This window comes from Stigmatopora nigra, chromosome 2 (genome assembly GCF_051989575.1).
Source record: "Stigmatopora nigra isolate UIUO_SnigA chromosome 2, RoL_Snig_1.1, whole genome shotgun sequence".
Lineage (NCBI taxonomy): Eukaryota > Metazoa > Chordata > Actinopteri > Syngnathiformes > Syngnathidae > Stigmatopora > Stigmatopora nigra.
Window position 1 is genome coordinate 7,044,989 of NC_135509.1, and position 12,812 is coordinate 7,057,800.

The following is a 12,812-nucleotide window of genomic DNA, read 5'->3' on the forward strand; positions in this document are numbered from 1 at the left end:
AGTCAGGATGGCCGAGTGGTCTAAGGCGCTGCGTTCAGGTCGCAGTCTCCATTGGAGGCGTGGGTCCGAATCCCACTTCTGACAGATTCCTTTAGATCACAAGATTGTGATCTACTGTCAAATTTTGGCTACAATTAAAACCCATCTTTACCCAAAGTTAGCTTACATATGCTAACATGAGTCAGGATGGCCGAGTGGTCTAAGGCGCTGCGTTTAGGTCGCAGTCTCCATTGGAGGCGTGGGTTCGAATCCCACTTCTGACAGATTCCTTTAGATCACAAGATTGTGATCTACTGTCAAATTTTGGCTACAATTAAAACCCATCATTACTCAAAGTTAGCTTACATGTGCTAACATGAGTCAGGATGGCCGAGTGGTCTAAGGCGCTGCGTTCAGGTCGCAGTCTCCATTGGAGGCGTGGGTCCGAATCCCACTTCTGACAGATTCCTTTAGATCACAAGATTGTGATCTACTGTCAAATTTTGGCTACAATTAAAACCCATCTTTACCCAAAGTTAGCTTACATATGCTAACATGAGTCAGGATGGCCGAGTGGTCTAAGGCGCTGCGCTTAGGTCGCAGTCTCCATTGGAGGCGTGGGTTCGAATCCCACTTCTGACAGATTCCTTTAGATCACAAGATTGTGATCTACTGTCAAATTTTGGCTACAATTAAAACCCATCATTACTCAAAGTTAGCTTACATGTGCAACATGAGTCAGGATGGCCGAGTGGTCTAAGGCGCTGCGTTCAGGTCGCAGTCTCCATTGGAGGCGTGGGTCCGAATCCCACTTCTGACAGATTCCTTTAGATCGCAAGATTGTGATCTACTGTCAAATTTTGGCTACAATTAAAACCCATCTTTAGCCAAAGTTAGCTTGCATATGCTAACATGAGTCAGGATGGCCGAGTGGTCTAAGGCGCTGCGTTCAGGTCGCAGTCTTCATTGGAGGCGTGGGTTTGAATCCCACTTCTGATAGACTCCTTTAGATCACAATAAGGTGATCTACTGTAAAATTTTGGCTACAATTAAAACCCATCTTTACCCAAAGTTAGCTTACATATGCTAACATGAGTCAGGATGGCCGAGTGGTCTAAGGCGCTGCGTTCAGGTCGCAGTCTCCATTGGAGGCGTGGGTCCGAATCCCACTTCTGACAGATTCCTTTAGATCACGAGATTGTGATCTACTGTCAAATTTTGGCTACAATTAAAACCCATCTTTACCCAAAGTTAGCATACATATGCTAACATGAGTCAGGATGGCTGAGTGGTCTAAGGCGCTGCGTTCAGGTCGCAGTCTCCATTGGAGGCGTGGGTCCGAATCCCACTTCTGACAGATTCCTTTAGATCACAAGATTGTGATCTACTGTCAAATTTTGGCTACAATTAAAACCCATCTTCACTCAAAGTTAGCTTAACTATGTAAATCAGTGGGTCCGAATCCCACTTCTGACAAACTCTTTTAGATCACAATAAGTTGATGTACTCTGAAGTCTTGGCTACTTTACCCCTGTTCTGTTTCCCTAGAAACTTTATGTGCTGAAGTTAGCTTAACTTTGCTAATATGAGTCAGAATGGCAAAGTGGACACTCTCTCCAGGCAGACTGACTTTGGGAAACCTGCTGTTGTCAACACTATACCTGTGAGTTAACCAAACAAGGTGACGCAAGACTGGCAGTCCCGCAAACTTCAGTCTGCTGAGTAATAGTCACAGTAAAAATAAGCATGTGTGCGCTAGTCTAATGAAAGACCCCAAAGTGAGTCACGTAGCAGATGGATGTGTTTCTTCCCTACTATGGGAGTGCGGGGGGGATGAGCGGCAATCGGCGTATGCTGCCACCCAGGTGTTGATAGGGTCTTGCTGAGCCATACATTTTTGTTTGCCACATATATTTCAAAATAAAGCTAGACTATATGCAACATCATCTTAACCTAAGTTGATGGCCGCACAAAAATAGACCTGAGCCATTTTTGATGCGGAGAAATGTAACAAATCTCATAGCTTTGCAGGCTAACTATAACTTTTGATAAAATATATTATATCTTATCTGCAAAGATCAACTCAAGGCTGAGGATTTCTACAAGTTTTTTTTTTACAATCCAGATGTCTTTATTATTCCTGAAGTTTGTTTTTGCATACCTAGCCGAAAAAAAATCAAATTTTTTTAACATTTTTCCCTTTTCTTCCCTTGTCAGATGATTTTTTTTAATAATATTTGTTTATATTTTATTTTATTCATTTATTACTTGAAATTTTAGCTCTCCTGTTTAAAAAAAAAGAAGTGTTTTTAGGGTTTTTTTGTTCAGTTTTTAGTACACATTTTTTGTATTTAAAAAAAAGGTGAATTATGTAGTAGTTTTTTTCCATTATAGATTCTTTAAATATGAAAAAAAAAAAAAATTAACAATTATATGAACATCAGGATCATACAATATTTTAAAAAATGGTGGTCGGAAAGCTTTCAAGCCGCCGCCTTGTTGTGTCTGCGCCGTGTGTTTAGACGTTTCTAGCAGGTGGTCCCACTCAAGCGAAGGGGTGCTGGATCGCAGAATAAGATGTCCGACGTGGCCCCCCCGACTCGTGACAGCGTGCCGGCTTTTGTTGCTTAGGGCTAATTTGAAATCTTGACCCCTGGAAGTCGCCCTTGTGTCTTCTTTCTCAGCACACATGCCAAATGTAAAATTAGCTTCTGCTATTATAGAAACAGCTGGCAGCGTGTCAACACACTGCCAGGATTTTTGCGGGAATACTTGACTTGAAAAAGCAGTTTGGAGACACCCTTTTAAGATCAATAATAGAATTTTTTAATCATTTTTTAATTTTTGTTTTAGTTCAAAAAGTTCAAAAATAAGTATATAAAAATATGTTTTGTTTTCCACCTTAGTATTGAATATCATTAAAAGCTACGGGGTCCTGGATTCAGATGGGATAGGCTCCAGCACCACCCGCGACCCATGTGAGGATAAAGTGTTTCAAAAAATGAGATAATGAATTTTTTTCCCTTTTGTAATGAAAACAAATGATTAAAACACGTTTTTCCTCATTAAGAAAAAAAAGCTAAAAAAACATTGTTTTAGATCTATGAAAGTAGAATATTTAGGGATTTTAATCCAGTTTTTTTTAATCCGATTTTTAAAAAAAGGAAAATATTATATCTAGAATCGTCCAGCCCACATGAAATCGAGTTGACGTTAATCCGGACTCCGAACCAACCCGAGTTGGACCTCCTTGATCTAACTATAAAGTGTCACTCAACCCCTTGTGGGCGGGGCCTTCTCCCTTGTAGGCGTGGCTTCTGATTGTCCGACCCATTCGAGCCGGAGTAGTAAAACTCCTCATAGTCGCTGTCAGGCGGACAAGAGGGAGCAAAACCTAGCGTTCTGTGGATTTGCCTAAAGAAGTAGCGAAAACTGCCTTTTTTTGTCGGGAATTGACAGCGTGTAAGTAGATATTGTTGTTTTTTTGCGGAGAATTAGTGCTCTTGTCGTGTGCGTGCTGAGCTTTCATGAATCATTGATTGTGTGCGTGCTCTGGTTACCTGTTACGGCCACTTGCTTACCTGGTCGTAATGTTTTTTTTAAGGTTGAGGGACAATGTGCTGCTTTGTTGTTCGGGTTAAAAAGGTGAGAGTTGATAGGAAGCAGACTTTATCACAAACAAGAGTTAGACAAGGTCTGCTACTTGCACTGTGTGTCAATGTGTTTGCCAGTGGAGCGAGGAACGAGTATCTTATCTGTCTTTTTATTTTAGCCCTGCTTTGTTTATCGGCTTTAACGGCTACAAGTGTTCATGTTTACGTATATATGTTCATCAACATGAATTTGAATGTGGTTATTAATGTCTGCGGTTACTTATTAAGTTAATGAAATCAAATGAAATTTGTTTTTGGTGACTGGTTGCCATTGACGTTGATAGACGTCCAATTTATTTTGGTTGGGAGGGTTGCTAGTGACAAACTGAGAGTTAGTGGTGGTGAATTAGATTGTTTCTGGTAGGTTGATAATTATTTTGTTGCTGATTTGGATTAAGATTTGTGTTTAAACTGTATTTTTTTTAGTTACTTTCAATATATCAAGCCATCAAAACTGAGTATGTTCACTTGGTCAGTTGTTTTGAAAGACTTTTTGGTCAAAAACTTTTAAGCAAAGCTGTGTGGTTTTGGTTGAAAAATCTAAACATTTCTAGGAGTGTTGTTGTTTGTGGTTTTAATGGTGAATTTTAATAAGGAATCATGAAAAATAGTTGCCAGAAATGTGTATATGTATTTTGAACATTGATTTTTTGGGGGAATTTGACTTTCTTATGCCAGTGATTTGAGACCATCTGGTGGACAGACTGAATAACAGTAGCTGTAGTGATACAAAAAAAACCTAAAATTTATATATGCTACCTAATACAAGTAGCTATGTAGTCATTTGAGCAGAGGAGAAGGGAAGATAAGACCCATAAAAGTGTACCCCGCTACCGTTAGCGGCTAACATCAAGCAGAAATCTATTACTATTACAGATGCTGACTAAGCCAGAGTCAATTTACCGTTGCAAGTCTGCTTCTGTCTCAAGGATACTACTTCCCTAGTGGTTTCTTTGTGCGTGGCAGCTAGTATTGACATTTGAATTTCATGTCTTTTTTTAAAGCTTTTGGAATTTGCAAATTTGCCTAAATTCTTCCCAAAACTGCTGTATAAATGAGCTCTTTTACTACTTTCCTGTGATCTATTGTTCCCCCTGGATGAACCTTTTACCTCTTTTGAACACTTCTAAAGCTAAATCATCAATTTCAACCAGTGAAGCGTCATTGAAATTTGCTACGTTCCAGCTGCTTTTGTTTGCGCCTAGTTCAGAAAAAGGAGACGCCGTATTAGCGTCATTGTCGATAGAGGATAGCTTGACATCCCTCTCAAAGCCCCACATGCTTGAACTTCGCCGATAACGCTCTGGGTTGAGCCCAATGTGGGTTTTTGGCGAATAATTCGGGAACGGACATCCACTCTCGCCATAGAGACTTTTTGTTTTAGTTCCTCGCGGATTGCGAGTCGTTGTTTAGTGATGGAGAAAAGCCCGTCTGTGCTGACCTTGGCCTGCTGTTTTCCTTTGCTGGGAGCCACAAAGAAAACAGCTGGCACTTGCATTCTGCAACCACAATGTGCGACGTTGTCAGAAAAAATCTTCTCGCTAAAACGCCAACCTTGTTATACAGTGTTCCCTCGCTTATCGCGGCTAATGGGGACCGGGACCACCCGCAATAAGTGAATTTCCGCGAAGTAGGGGTGCCCCTTCAAAAATGCTCAAAGAAACGTATAACACGTGCACAAAAGCACCACCAAGCAAAAACATCATAGTAGTCCGGATGGAGGATCTTCTGCAGTTTTTTTGCGCATAAGAAACATCGTTATTGGGAGTTGTGAACATTGTTTTTTTTTGAAGATGCGCCTGTAAACAGCCATGACGTCATCAATGCCATTCCTCAACTCTCACCATGTTATTGACCATTTCTTTGCCCTTTTTTTGATGCAATTACTAATTCTTATTGAATATTTTGTTTCCACCTCTTGTAAAATGATGTCATTTATAATTTTAACTTAATATCTTTAAATTTTTTATTTATTTTCCTGAAAAAAATCTGCGAAGCTCTGAGTCCGCGATAGCTGAAGCACGAAGTAGCGAGGGAACACTGTATATCGATGACGGAAAAAAGCCTTGGTGGAAAAGGGATCGGGGACCTGTTGCGCATGGATAAGTCTGTGCACAAGACGGGAAAAGACAAAGAGGAATAAATCAGAGTGTATGGTCACAGCTTAATCCCATATGCTGGCGCCATATGTACTCCAGAGGAGTTTTAAAGCTATTTTTAGAGTTAGGCTAGGACGATATTATGCTTGTATGACAATTGGTTGACGTCATTTTGCTTTATTTAAAACTTCAAGGTGCATAGTTTAGTGGGTATGATTTAGAGATGTTCTTAAAGCAGGTCCTAAGGCAAAGTTGGAAGTATTTTTTTGTGTTAATGTTCTTTAATGAAGCCGGATTGGTTTTATTTGAGTGTTTTTTGGGATACTTTTAGGGGAGTATGTTGTAATATTTGGGGAATTTTGCAAAGAAATGTAACAATTTGAATGTATCAATGTATCATGATACTTTGTATCCCATAAAAATGTATTTTTTAAATTAACATTGCAGTCATATTTAACTGTTTTTAAAAAAAGTAAACAAGCATGTACTGTATGTTAAATACATTGATTTTAAAAATCCGTATTTTCAAAGAAAACGTAAATCTTTAGAGTTCCGAAACTTGACGTGGTAGAGAAAGAACTGACATCAGTTTTTGATAATGCCCCAGAAAATTTGGAAAAATTAGCAGCTAGCGCTAGCATTAGCTTTGTCATCATCTACAATTTAATATTTGCTGACAGTTTTGGGAAAATAATTCCGTTGAAAAGTTTTGGAGTATTTATAGTCTGTGCATCATTTTTATCTCAAGCTAAAGTGTTAAACTCCGTAATTTAACAGTGATTATCGTTATTTTCATGAGCCGATTAGTCGACTATTAAATCTACGATTAGTCAAAACAATTGTTTGTTGGAGCCCATGTCACAATAGTCCGACGTTAAGCCATTTCTACAAGTTTTGATCCACTTAACACCCTGTTGCGCGACCTATCACACATGATTGACAAGATGATGACAGAATGACCCTGGAAAATTACATCACTAATAACGACATGTTTTGTTTTTAACCTCAAAACAGGAAATCAGAACATGTCTGTCAAGCTGAAACCAGTTATCAAGGATCTTAATTGCCGTCACTTACAAGTTGTTATCACTAGGGCAACAGGAGGTAGCGTTTGCTCTTTCATTTTGAAGGCCAAAACAACTTCTGGTTTCCCCAAAATAATATTAAACCATTTTTTTATGGTTTAGAAAACAGTGGCTGACAACTCCAGTGCTTTATAACTTATTGCAATTCACCTTATTAAGAGATAATAATAAAAAACAACATAAAAATGCAATTTGGGACATATAGGGCGCACTTAAAAGTCTATAAATACACAAAATTCAAGATTTAGGATGTCACTCACAGCTAGACTGTCTTAGTACATTGCTTGCTGACTCGCTATATTTATATAGTGAAAAGAATGACAAAATTAGCAGTCGACGATGACGTTTTGGTTCGCTACCAGTGACCGAGATAATCCAAATTAGAACCATAATGGGTAAAACCAGATCATTTTGACAAAAAAAAACATACTTTTTTCCCCGTACAAAAGTTTTTATATGGCGTACACAATTTAAAATGATCAAAAAACGTATAAAATACGTGAAAAAACGTATAAGTTGACAGGTATGTGAGTGTCCTCGTATTCACTGCCATATTTCTTCATGTATTTTTTTTTTAACCTCTGTTTTGATGGTTCAAGTATGTGCTAATGGAAAGTCAATGTTGAGGAATGGGTTAACATTTGGGAGGCCTTGACGCCTGCACTTGTAACTTAAAGGTTAAAAGCGGGTCTACGGGGAGTCCTAAAAATGTGTACTGTGTGATGGGAACTCTGCAAACATGCATTCTGGGAGCACAGCGGTCTCCTGTGTTTCTTCATTTCTTCCCACTCCGCCCGCCACTGGCTTTCCATGTGGGAAACGGCCACCAATATGGAAGCCAGCCAAGTTGCTGAAATATCTCCGAGATTGTTCTTTTCCAATGCGACCGCCTCCGTGGGAAGTCGGAAAATACGCATTTTCAAGAAATTTGCCACTCGCCGTAGATATGCCATCCTAGCTAGATTGGTAGTGTTGTTTATTTGATTGTCATTTGTGGCCATAACCAGAGCGCTATTCTGTTTATTTTCCATTTTTTTGGGATTAGTTTTGTTTATATTATCCGTTCATTCAACTCTGATTAGATTTGTTCACAAGCAAATGATGTAAACAGGGTGCTTGAGCTTATCCTATTGGACACTCTAGACTGCTAGAATATTTAATGATATGTAGACATATTTTCATTTATTCATTTTTTTTGTATCGCTTATCCTCACAAGGGTTGCGGGGGGTGCTGGAGCCAAATATTGGCAGTAGGTGGCGGAGAACCTGAGTTCATTGGCAGCCATATTTATAAATACAGTAATCCCTCGAATATTGCGGTTAATGTGGATAATCAAAAAAATGCGTATAACTACACAATTTTTCACTCAGTAATGAGTCCTTGTAGCAGGCGGAAAATGGGGGAGTGGCTTCTGCTTTCAGCATCAATTTTCATTTTTTTATGAACTTTAAAAATAATAATAATAATAATAATAGCAGAAAAATTAATAGCAGAAAAAAATAATTGCAGAAAAAATAATAGCAGAAACATTAATAGCAGAAACATTAATAGCAGAAAAATTAATAGCAGAAAAATTAATAGCAGAAAAATTAATAGCAGAAAAAATAATGGCAGAAAAATAATAGCAGCAAAATTATTAGCAGAAAAATTATTAGCAGAAAAATTATTAGCAGAAAAATTAATAGCAGAAAAATTAATAGCAGAAAAAAATAATGTTAGAAAAATAATAGCAGCAAAATTATTAGCAGAAAAATTAATAGCAGAAAAATTAATAGCAGAAAAATTAATAGCAGAAAAATTAATAGCAGAAAAATTAATAGCAGAAAAATTAATAGCAGCAAAATTAATAGCAGAAAAATTAATAGCACAAAAATTAATAGCACAAAAATTAATAGTAGAAAAATTAATAGCAGAAAAATTAATAGCAGAAAAAAATAGCGATAAGTAAAGTCGCAATAATCGAGGGAATACTGTCAATATATAAATGGAACTAGTGTGTAAACCACCCTTGTATATACAATTTTAATATAATCATAATTTTATTTTATACAGTCATAACAGTCCCCCTCCGGAACTTTATGTATTTCCACTACATTGCTTCTTTCATCCATACATTTTCATGACTTTTCTAACATATTTGTACCATTTTGAGGCCAGTCCATTTAAGTGTGTATTGGCGCCATGACAAAAGGTCAACTCAGACATTCAAGGACTTGTTTACATAACTCCTTTTTTCTCACACCTGTCCCACTTCTCGCCCTTTTAATCATAAATTCCTATTTGCCAGCGCCTCGGCTGACACTTGACCTCCCGAGTGCTCGTTGTAGAAGGCGCCACGCACAATGGCCGCCGTCGTAAGCGCTTGAACTCTTCGCTGTGGGAGGGCAGGTCCCATGAATGGACGGATGGACGGACCCTCCGGGCGAGACCTCGTTTAGTAGATGGACCCTCCCCCCACTGTCGTGATTTGATATGGCGGGGCATTCCACTATGCGCCCTTTTGCTTTGCTAATGGTGCCGCTGACCCTTTCCAAACATTCCAAGTACAAGTGCGGTCAGTCGCAGTCATTCGATACTTTGCGGAAAAACAAGACGGGTTTTGGAAAATGGAGAATATTTGATACGGTGAAATCGTGTTCTGTGGGATGACCTTGACCTAAAAATAGCTTTAGATTTAAATTTGTTTCAAAGTTGTTTTCCAAAATCCCACATTTCATGCCAATGTAGATTTCAGCTGTTATGTCCAATCAGATTTCAGGGTTTGTGTTGCCATGTGAATCTAATCTGCCCAAGGCCTTTTTTAAAGTCAGTCATGTGAACTTTTGTAACTTTTAAATCTATTAGTAATGGGACCAATTGGATTTCAAATCCCCTGTCTTGGCCTTTTAGTAACACTGGTGTCGAACACGACGACTGGGGGTCAGTTTCGGGCCGCTACATTATTTTTCACGGTCAGCGGAAAAGCAAATGTATTTTATTTTCTAAAATACAATATTTCCAACAGTACCAAACATATTTTCTTTCAGTGGAGACTAAAAACAAGAAATTTTACTAAGCTCCCTATTTCCTAATCATCATTATCATCCAAAAATGATGCTCACGATCTCATAACATCGCATGCAAATTCCATAAAGCACGCGAAGAGAAGGATTGCACCTGTTAGCATCCCCATTCCAAGCAGCTCTAGCACACGCCTTGCATTGCTATCCAAAAATGTGAGCTGCAAGGTCTCCCTCCATGGGGCATTTCATACCCGAAATAGACGTGTGCTGCACGCTAAAATGCATTTAGATTTTTTTTTACAATCCTCAAAAAACGGACACGCTGCTTTCCATTTACCGTACGATAAGGCGCATCGAATAATAAGGCGCACCCTCAATGAATGACATTTTTTCCATATATAAGGCGCACTGTATTATAAGGCGCACTGTCTATTTTGGAGCAAATTTAAGACTTTTAAGTGCGCCTTATAGTGGTGAAAATACGGTAATTGCTATTGACTTCCAGGTATGAAGCACTCACTACTTTACAGTCACCTCTAGAGCCAGCCATTGTTGATGTTTTGGAATTTTAGTTTGTATAAAATCTTGCAGTGGGGGAGGAGCTATATGATGGAAGATTTTGTAAACTAAGATGGCTGATCTGCATATTTAAAAGTATTGTTTCAGTTCAAGTGTTTGTGTTTTTTTTTAATATCTGACAGTGGTGGTTTTTCGTTTTTCTGTTTTTTCCATATATAAGGCGCACTGGATTATAAGGCGCACTGTATGTCTATTTTGGAGAAAATCTAAGACTTTTAAGTGCGCCTTATAGTCGTGAAAATACGGTAGATGACTTTTAAAACTTTCAATATAATCTAGCAAAGTTTTTCCTGAGCAGAATTGTTATTTTCTCAGCTCTGCACTTGATAAGGATTAAGTATTGCATTGAAAATTCATCTTTGACTCCAAGTAAGCGCCCCATTAGGTGCTGTAATGGTGTTAGCAAGCACATGGAACTAAATCCCTATTACGTGTCCAATTAGAGATCTTGTGACTGACTGCTGAGTCCATAGCATATGATTCACATCCTTCAAACACTCCATGAACGGGGATTCAGTAGTAGTGCACTTCTTCCTGTTTAGTTTGGACTATAAATAACTGCTAAACTTCAACCTTTGCAAACATTAAAGACTTTATTTTTTTAAGTATTAAGAGATGCCAAAGTCAAGAGAGGTTCCTCTAAAGAACAGGCCTGAGGTTGTTTTGCTGTGTAAATAAACATTCAAGTTCTCCCCAAGTGATTTCAGGCTTATTTTCGAGTAAGTCGAAAACATGTATTATAGGATTTTTTTAGTCAGTGTAAAAGGAAAATTATTTGATATGCTCTGGAGAAGAGTTGTTTTGGTACTGGTGTATGATGGGTTAAAGTAGTGGTGTCAAAGTGGCGGCCCAGGGGCCAAATCTGGCCCGCCGCATCATTTTTTTGCGGTCTGGGAAAGTAAATCATGAGTCGACTTTCTGTTTTAGGATCAAATTATAATGAAGATTATAGATGTATATTATATTTCCGGATTTTCCCCTGATTAAAACGATAATAAAAAATTTTAATCCATTTTTTCTTTGTTTTTAGTTCAAAAATCATTTTGTAAAATCTAAAAATATATTAAAATATTTAGTTTTCCACTTTAATATGGAACATAATAACTAAAAATATTTTCTCTAACTAAGAAAAAAACTTCAAATAAACTTTCTGAATTAAATTTTTGTTGATTGGCATCCCTAAAAACTGCTAGTAGAATCGGAATAAGTTAAAAAAATGGCCGCACGAGGAAGTTACGCTAACCTAGCTTTTCGTCTGCTAGCATAATGCTAATATCGCATTGTAGCGGTGTGACAATATATCAATCATGACATTATTGCATTGTTTTGTATCCTAAATAGGTTATCCATATACTCTGGCCAAGAATTGACATAACATAACATTTTAACAATAATATACTGAAATATTATCTACGCTAACTCATCTAAGCTAACTTTGCCCTTCCTAGTCAAATAAATTGGACACCAAGTTCCCTCAACGCCACTCGACTAGCATGTTAGCGCGTCATAATAATATCCAGCATATTCCCGTTCTCAACATGGCAACACGATCTCTCTTCTCACTGTCATAAGACTCCATTGCGAACGCCGCAAATAGACACGAAGGGGCAACGCTGCACAGCGGAGGCCTTAAAAGCCTCAAGTGGCAGAAAACGGACGAGAGAAGGGCCGGCAGGGCTGACATTTTTTTTTTTTTCCGAAGGCGAGGCACAGTTAGATAGCGACGTCTGAATAATTCATCTTGTCGGCTCCAAGATGTGATATTTTAAGACGCCTGGCGTTTTGTGTGGGGGGGCTGCGGGGCTTTCTCGCGCTCTACCTCGTCTTCACCAAAAAAACACACTTTTTGACGGGCGCTTAAAGACTCACGAGGGAGAAAAAGACAGATTTTTTTGATGATTTACGTCATTTTGCTGAGTGTGAAGTGGCTGGTAAAGTTTCATATGGGAATGAACCACTTAGCTTTTGTATATTTCATTTTTTATGAGGAGGTTTTGTATTGTGACGTTTGATTTTTGTAGTTTTTTTAATTTATTTTTACAACCACTTCAACTTTTATAGCCATATTATAAATAAAATTATGTTTTTTTTGGTCTATGTAAGAGTAAAGTGGAACCTTATTGGTTGACACCCAAATGTAATCATTCGGAAAATGTACTTTTTTGTGAACATCTGTCAGTTTCTGACAAAACATGAGAGAAAATTGCTTAATCACTAGCGCTCTTTTCACTGGTTGTCATGCAAATAAAAGCATTAGTACTTCAAATCCATCTGTTAAAGTTTTATTTTAATAGGGCGACCTTAAGATAGCTAAAGCATTTTTATCCATATTTTTTCATTGAGTTGCCTGGAATCTCTTATTCAATAAATTGCGTTCTAAATCTCTAAAAAAAAACATGGCGAATCTTATCTTA

General features: G+C 38.0%; 1 protein-coding gene and 8 non-coding genes across 10 annotated transcripts in view; all 9 read left to right on the top strand.

Moving 5' to 3' along the window:
* LOC144215249 (semaphorin-4B-like) overlaps positions 1-12,812 on the top strand; it is a 51,278-nt gene that overhangs the window by 9,410 nt on the left and 29,056 nt on the right. The window contains exon 1 of one of the 2 annotated variants that reach the window (XM_077744094.1): positions 3,327-3,441. The exons of the other annotated variant lie outside the window; for it this stretch is intronic. The gene's annotated coding sequence lies outside the window, so the exon portion shown is untranslated. Of the gene's footprint in view, positions 1-3,326; positions 3,442-12,812 lie in introns of those variants that run through there. 2 annotated transcript variants of the gene reach the window in all.
* trnal-cag (transfer RNA leucine (anticodon CAG)) lies at positions 2-84 on the top strand. The gene has a single exon. It is a non-coding gene; the product is annotated as a tRNA-Leu (tRNA).
* On the top strand, positions 181-263 carry trnal-uag (transfer RNA leucine (anticodon UAG)). The gene has a single exon. It is a non-coding gene; the product is annotated as a tRNA-Leu (tRNA).
* Positions 360-442, top strand: trnal-cag (transfer RNA leucine (anticodon CAG)). The gene has a single exon. It is a non-coding gene; the product is annotated as a tRNA-Leu (tRNA).
* trnal-uag (transfer RNA leucine (anticodon UAG)) lies at positions 539-621 on the top strand. The gene has a single exon. It is a non-coding gene; the product is annotated as a tRNA-Leu (tRNA).
* Positions 717-799, top strand: trnal-cag (transfer RNA leucine (anticodon CAG)). Its single transcript has one exon. It is a non-coding gene; the product is annotated as a tRNA-Leu (tRNA).
* Positions 896-978, top strand: trnal-cag (transfer RNA leucine (anticodon CAG)). The gene has a single exon. It is a non-coding gene; the product is annotated as a tRNA-Leu (tRNA).
* trnal-cag (transfer RNA leucine (anticodon CAG)) lies at positions 1,075-1,157 on the top strand. The gene has a single exon. It is a non-coding gene; the product is annotated as a tRNA-Leu (tRNA).
* On the top strand, positions 1,254-1,336 carry trnal-cag (transfer RNA leucine (anticodon CAG)). Its single transcript has one exon. It is a non-coding gene; the product is annotated as a tRNA-Leu (tRNA).